Source organism: Austrofundulus limnaeus, unplaced genomic scaffold (genome assembly GCF_001266775.1).
Source record: "Austrofundulus limnaeus strain Quisiro unplaced genomic scaffold, Austrofundulus_limnaeus-1.0 Scaffold1038, whole genome shotgun sequence".
NCBI classification, from domain to species: domain Eukaryota; kingdom Metazoa; phylum Chordata; class Actinopteri; order Cyprinodontiformes; family Rivulidae; genus Austrofundulus; species Austrofundulus limnaeus.
Genome location: NW_013953440.1, coordinates 60,227 through 78,585, shown reverse-complemented (window position 1 = coordinate 78,585; position 18,359 = coordinate 60,227). Strand labels below are relative to the sequence as shown.

The following is an 18,359-nucleotide window of genomic DNA, read 5'->3' as shown; positions in this document are numbered from 1 at the left end:
CATACTACCGGTATATGCAATTATATACTACCTCTATTATAGTATTATCCCAAACTATTTCTTTATTTGCTTTATGTTGACGTACTCATTTTAATAAATATGATTTTTGGTCTGTGTGAGAAAATTAAAGTACCTGGAGAAAACCCACTAAAGCACAGGGAGAACATGTAAACACAACCCAGAAAGATGATGTAGCAACCTTCTTCTTTAGAGGCAATATGTTGCTCTACCAACTGTGCCACTGTACTGCCTAATTTTATATTTATTACATTATTTAAATTATTTGATAATATCTAATTAAATATATTTCTATGAATATAACCTCATGAGAACTTCCATCTTTAATTGAGAACATTGGTTTTAGACTGGTTGTCCTTATTCAGAGGAACTAGATTTTTATTATTTTGTTATTTTTTATTTTAAACAAAATGTATATTTATGTTTTAACTCTTAATTCAACCTGGAAAGACACACACAGAAAGATAGAAGATAAACAGTTTTATTAGCAAAAGAAAGTTGTTTGGTGCTCGAGCTCCGACAGAAGACATGCGTGCTGCACACTACTGTGAGCTAGCGATCTGCTTGAGTTTAGGGTAACAGTCTTTCCCCCGGCAATGATTGGCAATAGTGGGCATTGGCAGATTTGACCTACAGAGCAAACATTCACAGAACATATTGACTGATTCAGTATGTGACAAATTGGCATGATACTAAAAAGTCAGGCATTTTAGAACATTTTCACACGTACTAGTATAAGTTAGTGATGCATTTTTCAATCAGCAGGAAAACTAGCAGAGGTGATTTTCCCACTTTATAGAGACATTCAAACACCTGTACTTGTCTATGCCTTCCTTGGGACCAATGTTCACAAAAGTCCCTTCTCCAAAGTAAAGTCAATACTCAGCTTGACCTGCCTGGAACCATCGTTGTGGTAGATCCAAAAGCACAGTTGAAACGAAAAATGGAGACACATTTGGCCAATCCTGAATTGATGAGAACCACTTCAAGGCACATCCATTGGGAAGGAGCTCAAAAGATGCTGTGGCACAAGACCCTCAAACAGACCTTACAAATACTATAAACATCATCAAGTTTATTTATAAAGCACATTTTAAAGGGATCCTCGATTAGTTGTAACTTCAGACTTTATATGATAAACATATACTTTAACTGTAAAATAACGACTTTAAAAATACTGTAGGATGTTTAGTTTTTATAATTTTTAAACTAAAAGTTTAAAAATATAGTACACGGATGGGGCCATTTTATTTACACCCAAAGCATTCTGGGTAAATGATGACATCAACTAGGTCCTCGGTGTGAGGCCGCTAGCGAGCTATATCCACCCTGAAGGTTAATCTTGGACAATATCTGATGATCGACTCTTTTAAATGAAACCAGAGAGCGTTGACAGAGAGGAGAAGGTAGAAATGACTCAGCCTGTAGCTGAAAATATGGATGGAGGACAACAGAGCTGCTTCATGGAAGAAGAACCTCAGCTTAACCTGTTATCTTTAGTGTTAGCCCCGATGCTATCACCATATATATGTATTAGCTCATCGCTACACATTCTCCTCTCGTCACTGAGGTCCTCCATCCACATGGCAGAGAGGGGAACACAAAAATGACTCAGCTGCAACTGAAAATATAGATGGATGACCTCAGTTTAGCTTGTTTGTCGCGCTAGCGCCGAGCTAATACATATAAGGCAATATAGCATTAGCGCAACCTTCAGGGTGGATATAGCTCGCTAGCCGCCTCACACCGATGACCTAGTTGATGTCATCATTTACCCAGAATGCTTTGTGTGTAAATAAAATGGCTCCATCCGTGTTAAAATATATTTTAAAAAATTTACAAAACTAAACATCCTACAGTATTTTTACAGTCTTTATTTTACAGTTAAAATATAAGTTTATCAAATAAAGTTTAATGTTACAACTAATCGCGGATCCTTTTAAAAACAAGTTGTCACCAAAGTGCTGAACACAAGGCAGAAATCAATATAAAAGCAAACAATATTCTTAAAAATATAAAAAATAAAACATCACCAATAATTACATAAACTCACAATTACTCACAATTAAGAATCTGAGAGAACAGGTGTGTTTTTAATAGAGATTTAAAAACAGGAAGTGAGAAGGCCTGTCTAACTTTGGGGGTTAGATTGTTCCAAAGCTTGGGAGCCATGACTGAAAAACTCGATCTCCCCTCAGTTTCAGCCTGGTTTTAGGAACGACCAAAAGCAGCTGATCAGAAGATCTCAGTGCCCGAGAAGGACTGTGAAGAAGATCAGCAAGCTAAGAGGGTGCAAGGCCATGTTGGCATTTGTAAGTGAGCAGGAGAATTTTAAAATCTATTCTATAGCGCACAGGGAGCCAGTGAAGGGAGACTGGTGACATATGCTCAAACCTATGAGTTCCTGTTATAAGCCGAGCTGCAGCGTTCTGAACAAGCTGAAGACGTGAAAGTGAGACCCGAGTGATCCCAACATAAAGTGCATTGCAATAATCTAATCGACTAGTAATAAAAGCATGTACTGTTCTCTCAAGGTCAGGTCCAGTCAATATTGGCTTGAGCTTGGCTATAATGCTACAATTCTGTGGTACACACAGGATGCTGGAAATGTCATGAGCCAAAGTTGACATATATGGGCTTGGGCTCTGCTCTTATCTGCTTCACAGTTCTTGTTAACATTGACTTTGTTCAAACTAACTTGTTTCAAGATTTGTGCCATAACTAATAAATCTTAGTCAATGTTAAATTGACTAAGATACAATCAATTTTAGGTTTGCTGAGCTAAAATTAGAATGTACTCTGAATACTAGTGGATTTTTTTGACAGGTTTGTTTAAAACTTTGGCTTTAAAACAGCAGTAAGGGGTTCTGAAAAAACTGTGCACTTGGCCTGAAAATTTGAACAAACACACCTTACTGTCTCCCTTCTTTTCCTTCTACTGTGGTACAGCGCTGCCTCCACAGCCCCACTTCCCCCTCCCCACAGCAGAGCCTGCCATAAATGCACAGGCTGGTGAGTAACTCAGCCCAGAGAGCCAGATGATGGCAGATAAACAGCCATGGCACATTCAAAGCTCTCATAAATTTGCAATTTTCCCATAATATTAAGTTGTTTCTCCACCATTAGCACAGCAGCAACACACTAACGGTCTTGAGCTTGAACAAAGGCAAGCGCTGTGTGTGTGTGTGTGTGTGGGGGGGGGGGGATGCATTCATTAGTGTGATACCCAGAAAGGTCCCCAAGCTAGGGTTTGATCTGGCGACCTTCTTGCTGAGCATTAACAGCTCTACCAACTGAAGCACTGTACTGCAAATATGTAAAAAAATATTTTTTTCATGAACCACTGAGTGAATTTTATTGAAACTCTTGGTAATCACTGGATGCGCATCTCCACTCAATTATTTTTGGAGTCAACCAAAATCAACAAGGTTTGTCACAGCTAATAAATCTCATCAAACAATAATTACTATTTCTTAGCAGAGGAGAGTCCATCGGATAGTCAAATCTCAGATTCAGGAAGAGCAGTGTGGTTTTTGTTCTAGTCGTGAAATAGCGGACCAGCTCTACACCCTCAGCAGGGTCCTGGAGGGTGCATGGGAGTTCGCTCAACCAGTCTACAAGTAATTTGTGGACTAGGAGAAGGCGTTTGGCCGTGTCCCTCGGGGACTCCTGTGGGAGGTACTCTGGGAATATGGGGTACCAGGCCCATTGATTTTGGGCTGTTAGGTCCCTGTATGACCGGTGCCAGAGCCTGATCCATATTGCTGGTAGTAAGTCGGGTTTGTTTCCAGTAAGAGTTGGACTCCGCCAAGGTTGCCCTTTGTCACTGATTCTGTTCATAACTTTTATGGACAGAATTTCTAGGTGCAGCCAAGGTGTTGAGGAGATCTATTCTGTTGACCTTAGGATCACATCTCTGCTTTTTGCAGATGATGTGGTCCTATTGGTTTCATCAGAACGTGATCTCCAGCTCTTACTGGAGCGGTTTGCAGTCAAGTGTGAAGCGGCTGGGATGAGGATCAGTGCCTCCAATTCTGAGACCATGGTCTTGAGCCGGAAAATGGTAGGGTGCCGCCTCCGGGTCGGGGAGGAGGTCCAGCCCCAAGTGGAGGAGTTTAAGTATCTCGGGTTCTTGTTCACGAATGAGGGAAGAATGGAGCGGGAGATCGACAGGCAGATTGATGCTGCTTCTGCAGTGATGCTGGTGCTGTACCAATCCATTGTGGTGAAGCGAGAGCTGAGCCAAAAGGCAAAGCTCTTGATATACCGGTTGATCTATGTTCCTAACCTCATCTATGGTCGCAAGCTCTGGGTAGTGACTGAAAGAATAAGATTGCAGATACAAGCGGCCAAAATAAGCAACCTCCAAAGGGTGTCTGGTAGACTTGGGTGGTATGAAGGTAATTTGTTACAATGCTGTATCAAAATATGATGACAGTATATAAAAGTTATGATGGTATGAGTCACGTGAGGTGAAGTGCCAAATTTCCACAAGGCAGCAATGACAGCTGGGACAAACATTTTAGAGGATGCCACATGTTGTTAATGACACATGTTTTGATCACCTCAGTTCGTTCAGAAAACAGAGGAGGAGGGGGGGGGGGGGAGCAGAGACACCCCTGTCTCTCGTGCCTCTGAGCAGGGTAAAAAAAACACTTGGTGCGAGCTTGCACAGCCAGACATGTTCCAGGCATGTACAAAGACTTTTTTTTTGCTAAAAGCATGCAGCAGCTTTCCAACGACCACTGTAAGAATCAGATTATTAAAACTCTAAAAATGATCTAGTTTGACTTGTGTTTGATCTGTTCAGTTCAATAAGGGTCAATCCCATTCTGACTCCTGCCTTGAGTGACAGAAACGTCAGATCTGCTCACAAGCAGACGTTTTTTCTATTATTAATTACTAAACATGCCACAACTGCATGCAATGCCATTGGCAATATGCATTTGTTCAAGGGGTGCTAGTTTAATTGTTATAATACGTGTTATAACTGTATGTTTACTATGTGAAAATGCTCTAAATACTACAAAAACTTGAATATGTGGCAAACGTGTCAAAGTTAACTACACAGGCCAGTCTGGCCTTGCTATTTAGTGCAAAATAATAATGATAATAAAAAATCCTGCAAAGTAAAAATTTAGTTTTCCACTGATGGCATGTTGGTGAACACTAACATGTCATCAACATATTATAATAATATGCTAATATACCGTATGTCCCATCCAGTTTGATCTACTATGCGTTGCCAAATTTTGCCTTTAAACTCTACAGAAAGAAATCAATCAACAAATAAAATAAGGATATGTGTACTTTATTCATATTTCATATTTGTTTGTTTACATTTACACAAAAATACAGAATACAGTAGAGATTTTTACCCATAAAATTCACTGGGAAATAATTACATTTGCTTTTTGGCACCCAGATATACTTCCTGCCTTGATCAGTCCACTTCTGTGGGATTAACTGGATAACTTGTGCTCAAAAGCACTATTTGGAATGAATCTCAGCTCTCTTTTGGGCCACACAGCAACACACATGGGAACAGTGTTTGGGGCAGTCATACTTTTGACTAATGCATGAAACAGCTAGGTTTCTGGCCTTTATGCATCAAACATACCAACTTTAGAAAAGACAGAAAAAGGGGATATTGTGGTATTTATTTGTATTTATTCACAGCTTAGACCTGTTAACATCCTATTATATTAATAGATTATATGTAAAAAGCATTTTTTGACATCGTTGCCTGGTTTGTTTATTTGTGGCAAGATAATGTGTTTTTGTCAGAATCCCAGATCCTGTATTTACTAAACATAATGGAAGAAAGTCTCAGGGATAAACTGTAAATGACAGTCTACACCAAGATTGCTATCAAGTGCATCCTCAAATATATATGTGGACAAAACTTTAATTTGTTTTTTTTTTAACTCTAAGAATCTTTTTGTTTAAAGTATAATTATGTCACTTCTTCAAAGGTGTATATTCCTGTAACTCAGCTCTAAACTGCCATACAGGATATGGCACATGCAATGAGTTACTGTTTATAATGTTATTTAAAAAACAATTTTGTTATGAATATTGTCATTTTGCAGTTTAACACAATGTCCACACACCAACAACGTCCAGCTAATGAAGCTGAAAGGTACTGCTCATTAGAAATATATAAACACCAATGTGGTATACCTTTTTCAAACATGTATTAAATTTTGCACAATATACTCTGTTCTTCTATAAGAAAAATTCTCAGTATACAACTCCAATTGTACAGGAAAAAAAAACAGTTACTACCTGAAATGGTTCTCTTAAAGCTAACAAAGGATAAAGTGAACAGAAATGTTACAACTGCTGTGATTTGTTCTGCCAATATAGTTTTCAAATACCAAAACACTGCTTTACCTGAAAAATATTGACTGGTCAAAAAATGAAGCCAGTTAAACTCATTTAACAGAGGAAACAGCTGAGGGGTAGTGTCTGATAGTTTTTGCTACAAAGATACACAGGACAAGTTTTACAGTCAAACACTAATCAAACAAGGCACAAGGAATAAACAATGTAAGACCACATGTATGATAGAGACACTCCAATTCCAGAAGCAGGTTTTTGTGTCCTGCCACTTTTACACTTTCAGTGTCTTCTAGCTGAATGATGGGACAAGGTCACAGCCAGTGTGTCCTGTTCACACTTCTACACTTTTACTTGTTAAGAATACAACTATTTTAATTTATAGATTTCATTACTGACCTATACGTTTCCTACCATTTTATAAAACCCCGTTGCCTTTCTCCTCATGAATTCAATCTGCAGTTAAACATCTATAGTCTATTAGGAAACTGATGGGAGTACCTCCAGCTCCTTACTTATCAGAGTGAATTAAGGAACAAGCCAACCCCTTTAAAACAAAATCAGAATGGGCTAGAGAACTTCACAATAGCTAAAGACTGATAATTTTGGAAAAACAATAGCTTTAAAGTGTTTAATAAGAACAAAGCACAACACTTCAGCTGCTTAATTTGTGGAAAAGATGACAGTGCACTTTCTTCTGCAGTGTGTTACGGTGCAACTTTAAGGCAAAACAGAAGTTTTGGTTTGTGTGGTGTTCCAAAGTTGTGAGCTTCGTGGATGAACGTCGTAAATACATGGTGGTTTTATCAGAGATTTTCATTAACTTTACAATCACTCTTTACGTTTTTGCATTATAGTTTTTGGTATATGTTCTAAATAAGTTTGTATATGAAGGGTTTTAATATAGAAGCACTAATATAGGTCAAACTGTAAGCAAAGTCAACAGGAAAGGATATGGAGGCAGATTTATGATCTGGGGCAGTTTAACGCCTGGTTGGAATTCATAAATGGTGCCTGCGTGAGCATTTGGTTCTGCAGATGAGATTCCAAAACTGTGCTGATTTATAAACTCGGGTTCAAAAAGTTCATTTCAAAACTAGAAGCAGCATAAATCACTGTGGAGACGATAGACAGACATGGTGGTCATCTGGAGCCTGTAAAATTATCAGTGACACACACAGCTCATTTCTTGTAACCAGAGCACTCGTCACATACACGAGAACCTACTTGATCTGTTCAGCTGATTGAAATTAGCTTTTGTTTTCTAAAACGATTGCTTATTGAATTTATTTCAGTTAAAAAAAAAGATAGTCACATGAATGTCACAAGATCTCATTCTTCCTTTTAACTACAGTCAAACATGTTGCACACACATGATGAAGTCATTACATCCCAACATGTAGCCTAATAACAAAACGCCACAACAATTTAGCATTTACTTAACAGCCAGCTATCACTCACAGTTACAGATGTATAAACATCGACTCTTCCAGAAAACCTGTTTTAAGTAGCCAAATATGTGATATTTCCTCTGCTCTCTGGAACAATAAATGTAATAATGAAGATACGATTGCATCCACAAAAACAAAGCAACCACCCAAATGTGGAAAACAAAAACACAAGAAGCTACTTAAAGCTTGGTACAACAGGTAACTATCGTCTCCTAAAACATAACCTTTTGGCATTCTAAACTCATTTAAACAAATGGAAAACTCAGCTTTTATACAATACCTTTCTGTCAGCAACAGCTTTGCATCCCATTGTCAGAAACTAACAGTCAAGTCAGGTGCAAAAGTTAAGATTTGCTTTTTATATGTTGGTAAATAATGGCACAATAGGCAGTTGACTGCACAGCTAAAAAAAGCTTAGTAAGAACATCTCAGTGTTTCATTAAATACCTCCCTGAATGTTGCACACTGCAAGGGTAAACTATTAAGAATACACAAACAACATGGCCAGATGCAAAACTTATATCCACACCACTTGGCTGGTAATGTTGAGCTGCTTTGGTGAAAATAAATACAATAAAAACAATATGTCAAAACTGCAAGGGTGTAAATGGTACAAATGAATTTCATGGTTTAGTATGTACCTATGGATTCACAGTTTTTTTTTTTTTTTGGATAAAACAGGAAAACAAAACGATTGCCAAGTGCTATTTTTTGTTGTTTGTTTTGTTTCTTTTTCTCTTTCTTTCAGGGGGGGATTCCTTGTTTTAAACAGACAATAACCTTCCTGAACAGACAGAAAAACAAACCACCATTGGAGACTCTAAGGTAACAGGAAATGTAAAAGCAAAAAATTGAAAAAAATTGTCAACTGGTAACTTCATTACAAAATTGAAAAAATAAAAATGCCACATCATACTGTTTTATTCATCACATCTCAACCATAAAGTGTCCCACAGGCCACGTGTCAAACATAAAGTCTGATAAACTCCAAAACAGTTTTTTATTTTATTGTTTTATTAAACCGTACAAACAAGGAGTGTTTATTTCACTTTATCTGGCCTAGAATTTATGCAAAACAAAACTAATACATGACATTTCTATATGTAAATAAATAAAATTTGAATCACTTGTGCCTTCTTGGGAGAATACTTGTGTTCAGTTCACACACACGCTGCCTAAAAATTGCCTTGTGGCGTGTTTAACTGAGTTTATAAGACACCAGATGGCATTTCAAAGCACACAAATTATGATCTTTTTGGCTTTCCATACCTTTTGAAGGTATGCCTTTACTCTGGTCACTGGAAATACAAAATGTTTCACGTTACTGTTCTGCAACAAACAGTTCCTTTGTGTATCAGATCTATTATTGCTTTGTTTGGTGTAGAGTGCTTTATGCACAACATCCTCTATTTGCTGGCATGACAGCTAGCAAAAAGAAAGGGGAAAATCATACATGGGTATCATTTTTTAGACAGGAGTGACTGTCAGTATAAGTACTTGTACTAATACACACCTATAAAACTGACTTTGTGACAGGCTTAGTAAATCTGCCCCTAAAGCTTGTAAGTTACCAGCCAAGATGGGACGAGTTAGATTTGCAACTACATTTGATTACTTCATAGTCAAAATCAAAAATGTTATTATTAAAATAACTCAAATAAAATAGTATGCTGTCTGATGTTTTTAAACTATATGTTTGATTTAGCTTTTATAGAGAAATGGCCATTAAAAGTCTTGATGCCTTGCAAAGCATATTTGATTTCAATTACAAATAAAGGCATTGCTGAGCTAACATGTCCTTGTGGTAGGCCCATGTTTCTCCTCTATGTGCCTGATGCCTCCGTTTCCAGTAATTCCATTAAATTTACAACAAACATGTAGCTCCAGAGACATCATTCCTCATGCTGTTTAGCAAGATTCAATTGCAAGTTTTAACAGTCTAAGTTAGTTAAAGCAGCACATTTTTCTTTTTTATTATTACTCAAAGTAATTCATTTACCCCTTCAGAATTGCCAGTGTCATTTATTCCAACAATTTATAAGTAAAAAAAAAAAAAAACATACTGTATTTTCAGGAGGAATGTGTTTTCAGACTTGGAAATTGTCCAGGGTGTGTCCCACCTCTTGCACGGTGACTGCAGAAGATAAGCACCAGCGGCCCCACAATCCAAAAAGGAGTAGGAAAAGAAAATGGATGTTTTAAGGTCTAAGGGGGGATTAGTGGACAAATTATTCTTTAAATGTGACCTAAGTATGGATGCTCTTAAATGATTGCTTAAAACAAGTTTTTTTTTGCAGGAAATGCAGCAGCTGAGTGCCAACAGTAAAAAAAACACACCATCATACACCCTCTTGGGCACATACTTGAACCAGACAAAACTTTGTAACTATCAGGATTATTCTTTTGGAAACCTCAGGCTTAGAGGAAACAGGGACGTTGAGGATGTAGTTGACATGAGGGTCATAAGAGGTAGTAAATCATGCCTCAGTTCCCATGAGATATCACAGGCATCAATCACTCTCAGCTTTGCCTTTGAAGATGAAGCCTCAAATCAACAGGAGACTGAAGAAGCAAGTCGATAAATAAGCAAAGTTTTCCCCACAGGGTTGATGGAGGAAGGTTGCGATGGATGACCTTTCAGAGCCAGATAATTCAGGGCTTGGAGCTGTGGGGTTGGGAGAGTGTTGATTATCAGCTAGAGCTGTGTCACTTTCAAAAGCACGGGGTTAACGTAGTCTTACAAGAAAGGCAAATATCCAAACAGTATCCAGTTCGATCAAACCAGTCAACTTCTGGTAATGGTGTAGGCAATATCCCACCATGAATGTGGAGGGCAGTCAATAAGAAGTCCTTCACTTCTGCCATTTCACAGCAGTGCTCAGCTTTGGGTTTGTTTTTGAACTTTGGACACCAGTTGTTATGAAAAGTAGAGCCCTGTGGAGGAGAAGTGGGGGGAAATGTGTTAGAAAAAAATGAAAGAATTCTTCCTTTCTTTTCATTTTCTCCAAATGATGTGAAGCAAAAAGTCTCACCAATTGGGCTGATGTACACGCAGACAGAACTTTACACAGTTTCAATGACATTCAGTATAATTCTGTAACAGAAAGAGAACTATTAGACACCATTCCTTTATGGGCAATATTGGCAGTTCGGCAGATCAGTGGTTATCACTGATGCCTCACAGCAAAAAAGTCCTGGGTTCAAACCCTAGTTCAGGACTGGGGTCTTTTTGAGTTCGCATATTCTCCTCGTGCTTGCATGGTTTTTTCCTGCGTACTACGGTTTCTCCTATAGAACAAAAACATGTACAATGGTTTCCCTTCAGGCCCTGACCTCCTGTATAAAGAGATTTGGAAGCTCAATGGGATTTGCCTGGTTAAATAAAGGTTAAGAAATAAAAAATACCAGACATTGATCCAACATGATAGGAGTATGACTCCATATTATGGCCATTTTGCAGATGAAAAAACAGGAGCAGTAAATGTCTGAAAAAACAAACAAACAAAAGAAACATTCATTTCAGAAATTTAGGGAAAAACAAGGACATTTTCTGAGCTCCAAAAGCTGTAAATTTGCAAGAAAAACTCAGAAAAGTTCATGATTAAAGGGCAAGATATTTCGAAAGAGAAGTTTATGCACAAAAGTTGTAAATTTGCAAGAAAAACAGAATTTCTGAGATTAATTTCAGAAAATTTTGAGAAAAAAACAAAAGTTTCTTATGTAGAGGNGAATAACTCCTTTTTTTCTTGTCAACTGCAAAATGGCCCCAATACGCTGTTGTTACAGGAGTCAGGAACTCCATTTAGATACATTTTAGGTTTTGGTTTTAGGCTTTAAAATAATAAAGTGAATTTGAAACAGTCCGACCGTACAGATCTACGCTGAAGGACAGTATTACTACCAAACGAGGAAACAAACAAAAAGTTTTACCATCAAGATATTTTTATTTATACACTGTTCTTTCTCTACTATCAAAGCTGAATTATTTCATGTTCGTCTTGTTAATGCATTGTGACACAATAAGCAAAACTATGAGTTTCCAAGTCCTGAATAGATGACAGACTGTCTTCTGTTTATTTGAGTTTTTATGTAGACCTATTGCATTTCAGCAGTTTTAATGCATTATATGCTTTATTCAGATTTAAGGAATTACTTCTGAAAACATAAAACTTGTTTTCTGTGAAATGTAGCTAAACAAATCCCTCCATTTGTTATGCAGTACACTTATCTCCTTTAAATCTGCTGGAGCTCTGTTAGCGTAATGCAGTAATGCCTCCTTGTGACTCTGTTCAAGGCAGAACACAGCCTGTGATTCAGATGATGCTGTTTTTCTTTTCCTGCTGGTAAGAGTCTGGCTTTCAAACTGTGCAGGGAACTCACAGTGAAGGAATGAAAAATGAGATGTTTTTCAGATCGGCTCTAACACTATTGGACAGAGAATAGTGTCTGCTTTTTAATGTTGATGTGCTGAAGGTTATAAAACAAGATGTTTAGTCACCGAGAGCCATTACTGATTCTGCGAAAGGAAAAGGAAAGGAAGAAAATACATTAGTTTCTAACAAGGAAAAGAAAAATCTATATATTTGGGATGCAAAGTAATTAAGTGCTTCCTTGTATCAAGAAAATCCTGAGTTTTTTGGTGCATTTGTATTGGACTTGCATGTTTTACATGAGCAAAGTTTTTATACGCGCTTAAGTTTCCTTCCAGAGTCCAAAGACGTATAAAATGACGACTGACAAATCTGAGTGTGAGTCAGAGCGTGAATAATTGTTTGTCTCTATGTGCCCCAGTAATGCCAGGGATGTTAATGATGTGGATAACCCACTGCATGGTAGTCAAGAAGCATTTCTTGTTTCCTTGTTTTTGTAAAAAAAATAATCTTGACTAATTTATTTAATAAACGGAGAAAAAAGTTCTAAGGTAATGAAAAAACAGGACCTGAATTTAGCTGTAGTTGTGTCAACCCAGTGTTAGTACTAGCTAAACCTATTAACACACTCTAAGACTCAGACCAGACTAATCTGTCTGTGGCAGAGTGGTTAGAGGAGTTAACTGGTGGGTTGCCAGTTCAATCCCCCATTTCATATGCTATGGCAGTAGAGTCATACTAATTTGTTTCATGTTATTTTAGGGCTAATTTATAACTATTTTATGACATACATGTAATATAATTTCAGCTTTTACTAAATCAAGGATCACATTCTTATCAGCAAAGGGTGAAAAGTCCTCAGATATGTAATGTGTTCTGAGTGGTGAAACCACAGTAACATATGTAGACAATTCGACTTTTTATGTAGCATAACTACTGTATGTTTCTCACAGGTTCTGAACATGTTATTTACCATAAAGCAAACCTTGCCTAAGGCCCCTATAAAAACACCCAATTGTGATTTAGGATAACACTTTCTGTTTGGAATTTGGGGGAACTCCAAAAAAATAGGGGAAGAAAAAACCCACATCAAAACTAAAGCTGAGAGATTCAGATGTACAGTGTGATTTATGATTCTAACAAGAAAATAATCCCATAATGTAACCATCTTACACCCTTTGTGCAAAATCCACACTTCTTCATCACCATCTTCACCATCAATACACCAGTCATTTTCAAGTAGAAAAACACAACGATCTTTGTTCCTATATTGTTTTGTTTTCTCAGTGGGTTTTAGGAGTTATTTATTTTTTTATTTTTTGTTTTTTGAAAAGTCAGACTTTGCATAGTAAAAGATCAGTGTCCTACAATGTTTTAGACAAGCACTTAAAAAACTGTAGAGCAAAACCTAAAAGTTTTCCTTTCAGCCAGCAGAAAACAACAGCAAAAAAGAAACTAAACAATCAGAAAGACTAGAATTAAAATTCCACCATGAATAAGAATCAACAAAAAGATTTTAATGTGGTGGCTGTGGTGGAGTGAGAGTTGTCCTGTATTTGGTGGGTTGCTAGTTCAATTCCCCATTCCAGCTGTCTCAGTCATTGTGTCCTTGGAAAAGACACTTTGCCCAACTTGCCTACTAACGTTGCTCAGAGGGTCAGGTGGCGCTGGTGCATGGAGCCCCACCTCTGTCAGTGTGGCCCAGGGCAGCCATGGCTTTAATGTAGCTTACCAACAAATGGGCGAATGTAAGTGTAAAACGCTTTGGAGTCTGATGGCACTTGACAAAGCACTATATAAGTTCAGTCCATTTATAAAAGTGTTTGTGAACAAGGGAAGAATCACATCAACAGAAAGCTCACTTTTCTGAAGGCTCAACGTTTTGCTGAGATGTCGTCCTTTCTGTTCCTGTGAAGACTTCTCCTTCTCCAGGATTCTGTGCATGATCCTGTCTGTTCCTTTTTGATTTGACCTGTATGAGATTGGAAAGAGGGTTTTTTATTTTACTGACATAAACACAACTCAGCTTAACACAGACTTTACCTGATCTGTGTAGAAAATTAAAAAGGCTGCCAGCAGCTGTAATAATTTCCACATAAGATAGTGCTACCTTCCAACAATACAATGAAAAATAAAAAAAAACACTGGCAGATATTATCTCTGGAGTATTTCATGAAGCTACACAGCTTTGTGTCAGCAGTCAAACAATCAGCTTACCTTCCAAACCAGCAGAAGGATGAGAGCGAGAAGTGGAATAAACATTATGTAAGGAAGGATCAGCTTCGTCGTGTCTAAAACATCATTTTGTGTACCTAGAGCTGAAATAATAACAAAAAAAAACCTCTTTAGCTGTATAATAAAGTATAGTTTTTGTTTAAAACAATTGTAAAATCTGTTCCTCTTGATGAATACTGGATAATCCCTAAAGAACAAGTTAAGTTGTACATCAGATTTTAGTAACAAAACAACCATCTGTGGAGACAGATCAGGGATAACATCATGACCAGTTGCCAAAATTTTGAGGTCGAGGCAGATGGCCGCCTGCCCTGAGCCCGGTTCTGCTGGAGGTTTCTTCCTGTTAAAGGGAGTTTTTCCTCTCCACTGTCGCCAATGTGCTGCTCAGGATGGGAGACTGTGACGGTCATTCATCACAATTTGCTGTCTTCGTAGATTGATTGTTCTTTGTACAGTGCCCTGAGATGATGTCAGCAAATTACTTTACAATTATACATTTGACTGTATCTTAAAGGCACAGTGTGTAGGATTTTGTCAATTCTTTTAGCCGAAATTGAGATAATCACTAATGACAATAATAAAAAACATGTCTGATCATTGCAGACTAAGACCTTGTTTTATTATTTTTACCTTATAAAAAGCTGTTTATATCTCCATGGTTGCGGGTCGCTACTACAGGCAGCTACCATCTTGCACCGCCATTTGTTGTCTGTCATTGTAGCTGGGATAATTTTACTTATTAAAGCTCATAATCTTACCACTTGAAACATCACTAGCCCTGAAGCTGCTGGTAGACATCGCGGTTGGAATTATCAAAGGTTTTTGACACCTGAGAGACACCGTAGAAACTCCTTTGTGTTTGGAAGCGGGGGGTGGGGGTGGGGGGAGGACCAGGGAGGATGATTCAACCACTCAACCACTAGATATCACTGAAAACAACAAATCCTACACACTGTGCATTTTAGCTACTCCTATAAAACATTGCTCTTAAAAATATTAGCTTATTGTCCTCCCACAATAATGCAATGGATGTTTTGTCCTTGTATAGACAGTTTTATGCCAATGGTGCCAAGGCTGCTGAATGTTTCAATCCATCTGATCAGTGTGTTTAGTCAATCCAAAAGTTTACACAAGCCCTGGCAGATCAATACATTATAGTCACAGAACCATTGGCGTATAATGGTCTATGCTCAGCACACATACAGTACATTTGGTATGAACAAAAACCTTTGTTTGAAATAAACTGAGACAAACTGAACAGTGTGTAAAGTGTAGATGTTTAACATTAGCTTATAAAGTTTTCCTTTATATGTTGTTTTTGAGAATGAGTTTTATAATCCCTAAAATGTTTATACATAATGTACATTTAAAAAAATTCCTGACTATGCTAAATATTAGACTAGCCTGAACAAAAACAGTTACTTCAATGTCAATGTCTGATGTCACAGAATAGCAATGGCAGCACAACGGCTCAGTGGTTAGCACTGTCAGCTCACAGCAAGAAGGTCCTGGGTTTGATCCCCGGTTCGGACCTGGGGTCTTGCAGAGTTTGCATGTTCTCTAGGCACTCTGGTTTCCCCCACCCACAGAAAAAATGTACAATAGGTTGCCTTCAGGTCCAGGCCACCCTTGCAAGAGAGATCTGCGATCTCAATGGGATTTGCCTGGATAAATAACGGTAAGATAAAAAATTAATTAATTAAAAAAAAACTGTTGCACATGACGTCACTTTAAAGTTAACTGAACCATCCTTTCAAACAGACAATTCAAACAAATCATGCACACACTCACACCTAGTGACAATTTCATTTTGCCAATTAACTTAACATGCGTGTTTTTGGACTTTGAGAGGACACCAGAGTACCTGGAGAATACACTCACACAATCAGAACCAGTTTTAAACCTTATTAGCAGTTTGAGCTGAAGCAACTCTCCATCTGACAACATAGGTCAACCTTTGTTTCCAAAATGCACCAAGAGTTTGCTCCTGGCCTTTTTATTCGTTTGTCTTCCTAGGGTTTTTGTTCCCAAAACTGCAGACTGGAAACATCCCAAAATGCAGGAAGTAAAAATGCTGTAAATGCTTGCATGCTTGAGTCAGGGGAGGGGGGCAGGTCTTTAGGGTTGTATTAAATGACTTTGTTCTGGCCTGTGAATACAACATTTCACTCAGAGCTCACTTGTAACTAGTTTGTTAGTGCTGATTTTTTTTTCTGATGCACTTTAAATAGAAAATTGCAAACTTACATGTTGAGCTGTCACACTGGTTGATTGTTTGAGAGCTGTGACCGTTGTGAACAGGTGGCTCCGAGGGAGTCGGTGACTCAGTGGAAAGGGAGTCCGGGGCTTGGAGGAGGCAACAACAGAATGAGAAGACAAAGAGGAGACACAATGGAGCGTCACTGTCTGATGGTGAAAACATTCATTGTCAAGTATTAAAAAGTCACTTCAATGCCACCTCTTCTACCTTTCCGCTAACACACACACAAAAGGCCTGATCCAACTATAGCAAAGAAAAGAAAAGCACTTGGGAAGATTGAAAGATTGCTCTGTAATCAACACATACACAGTCAGGTTTCAGTCCTTTTCTTTTTAACGTGCGCTACCCTGGGACATCTTCCCTTAGTCCTGTGACTCAGCTGTGTCTCAGTGGACAGCACTGAGACCATTAGAGTTTTTATCTGGCAAAGTTCTCGCAAAGAAACGATGGTTCCAGATTAAAAGCTCATCCAAAAAGCCACAGGAGATCTGTCCTAAATAGCTTGTTCACAATGGTGCAAAGAAGGTGGCTGTCGTTTTACAAGTAGAAGTGAGCATGAGGCTGGAATGTTGCTGGTTAGATCAGTTTCAATGAACTCAGAAAGGAAGCATAATCCAGAGAGCACAATGGGCTTTTTTTCTTCTTCTCACAATAAAACAGCTTAAACTTTATAGATCCTCTGAGTCATGTAGAATGTTTGCTGGAGATTTTATCTGCCTTCCAACTATCATGAAAGGGAAATAGGATTTAGGGCACCAAAAACTACTACAACAGGCTTGTTCTTTTACTATGTCTTCTTTTCTCTTATGTAAAATGTTTCCTTTTGAGAATACTTGCTTCGCAGTAAATTATAGATGATTAATGTTTAGCAAATATTGTTTTGGATTATAACCATGGACCATAGAACTACTGGAGTGGGTGGAAACCATGTGCCCGTGTGATCTGCTGTACATAGCGGGAAAAAAGGACTGATGTTGAAATCATAAAAACTATTAATAAAATTAACAGAGTGAATATTCTATCTAATGTTTTAAATAATTCCAGAAAGTTGTGTGTGTTATATAGATGTACCCACAGAAAAGAAGCAGGAAAACTTTTATACTTTATGTCCAAGTAACTAACTGACTTCAGGTCTGGTTTAGATCATTGTTCCTTATAAATTATATATGTTTCTGGTATATATAGTTTTACATGACTGTTGAATATAATTAACATAACTATTAATTCATTGTAAAAGTATTACAGATAATTTGGGACACAGATCCAGTTGGGCTTGATGTTAGTCTAAAAGTTGCTGTGAAGCGACGCTCTGTTCAATCACCATTTTCGCTCCTCCTCCGATGCTAACAGTGGGCAGGATAGGCTGGGCCTATCCTAGTCATATATATATTCAACTCTATGATTATAACTTAAAACAAACACACATCCTTGTATTTGCATCAAACTGAAGACTTTATATTGACTTCCATTCATTTTTGTAACTATTTATGTCTAACCCAGACATTTTCCCTAAAATTAATCATTACTGGTCTATACCTAACCCTGACCTGAACCAAACCTTAATTCACACCATACCTCTAAACCTAACTAGTAGAGCGCAGTAGAACTGCAAAAAAGTGAGGACTGGGAAAATGTCCTCACTTTGTTGGTTAAAACACACACACACACACACACACACACACA

The 18,359-nt window shown here is 37.8% G+C and overlaps 1 long non-coding RNA gene across 1 annotated transcript; it reads right to left on the bottom strand.

Annotated features, from left to right (window-relative positions):
• Nucleotides 1–5,313: 5,313 nt before the first annotated feature.
• On the bottom strand, nucleotides 5,314–17,603 carry LOC106533861 (uncharacterized). Its single transcript, XR_001312295.1, has 5 exons — nucleotides 16,664–17,603; nucleotides 14,399–14,499; nucleotides 14,044–14,153; nucleotides 10,844–10,905; nucleotides 5,314–10,745 (listed from the first exon to the last, which is right to left on the bottom strand). It is a non-coding gene; the product is annotated as an uncharacterized LOC106533861 (long non-coding RNA).
• Between the last annotated feature and the right edge of the window lie 756 nt (nucleotides 17,604–18,359).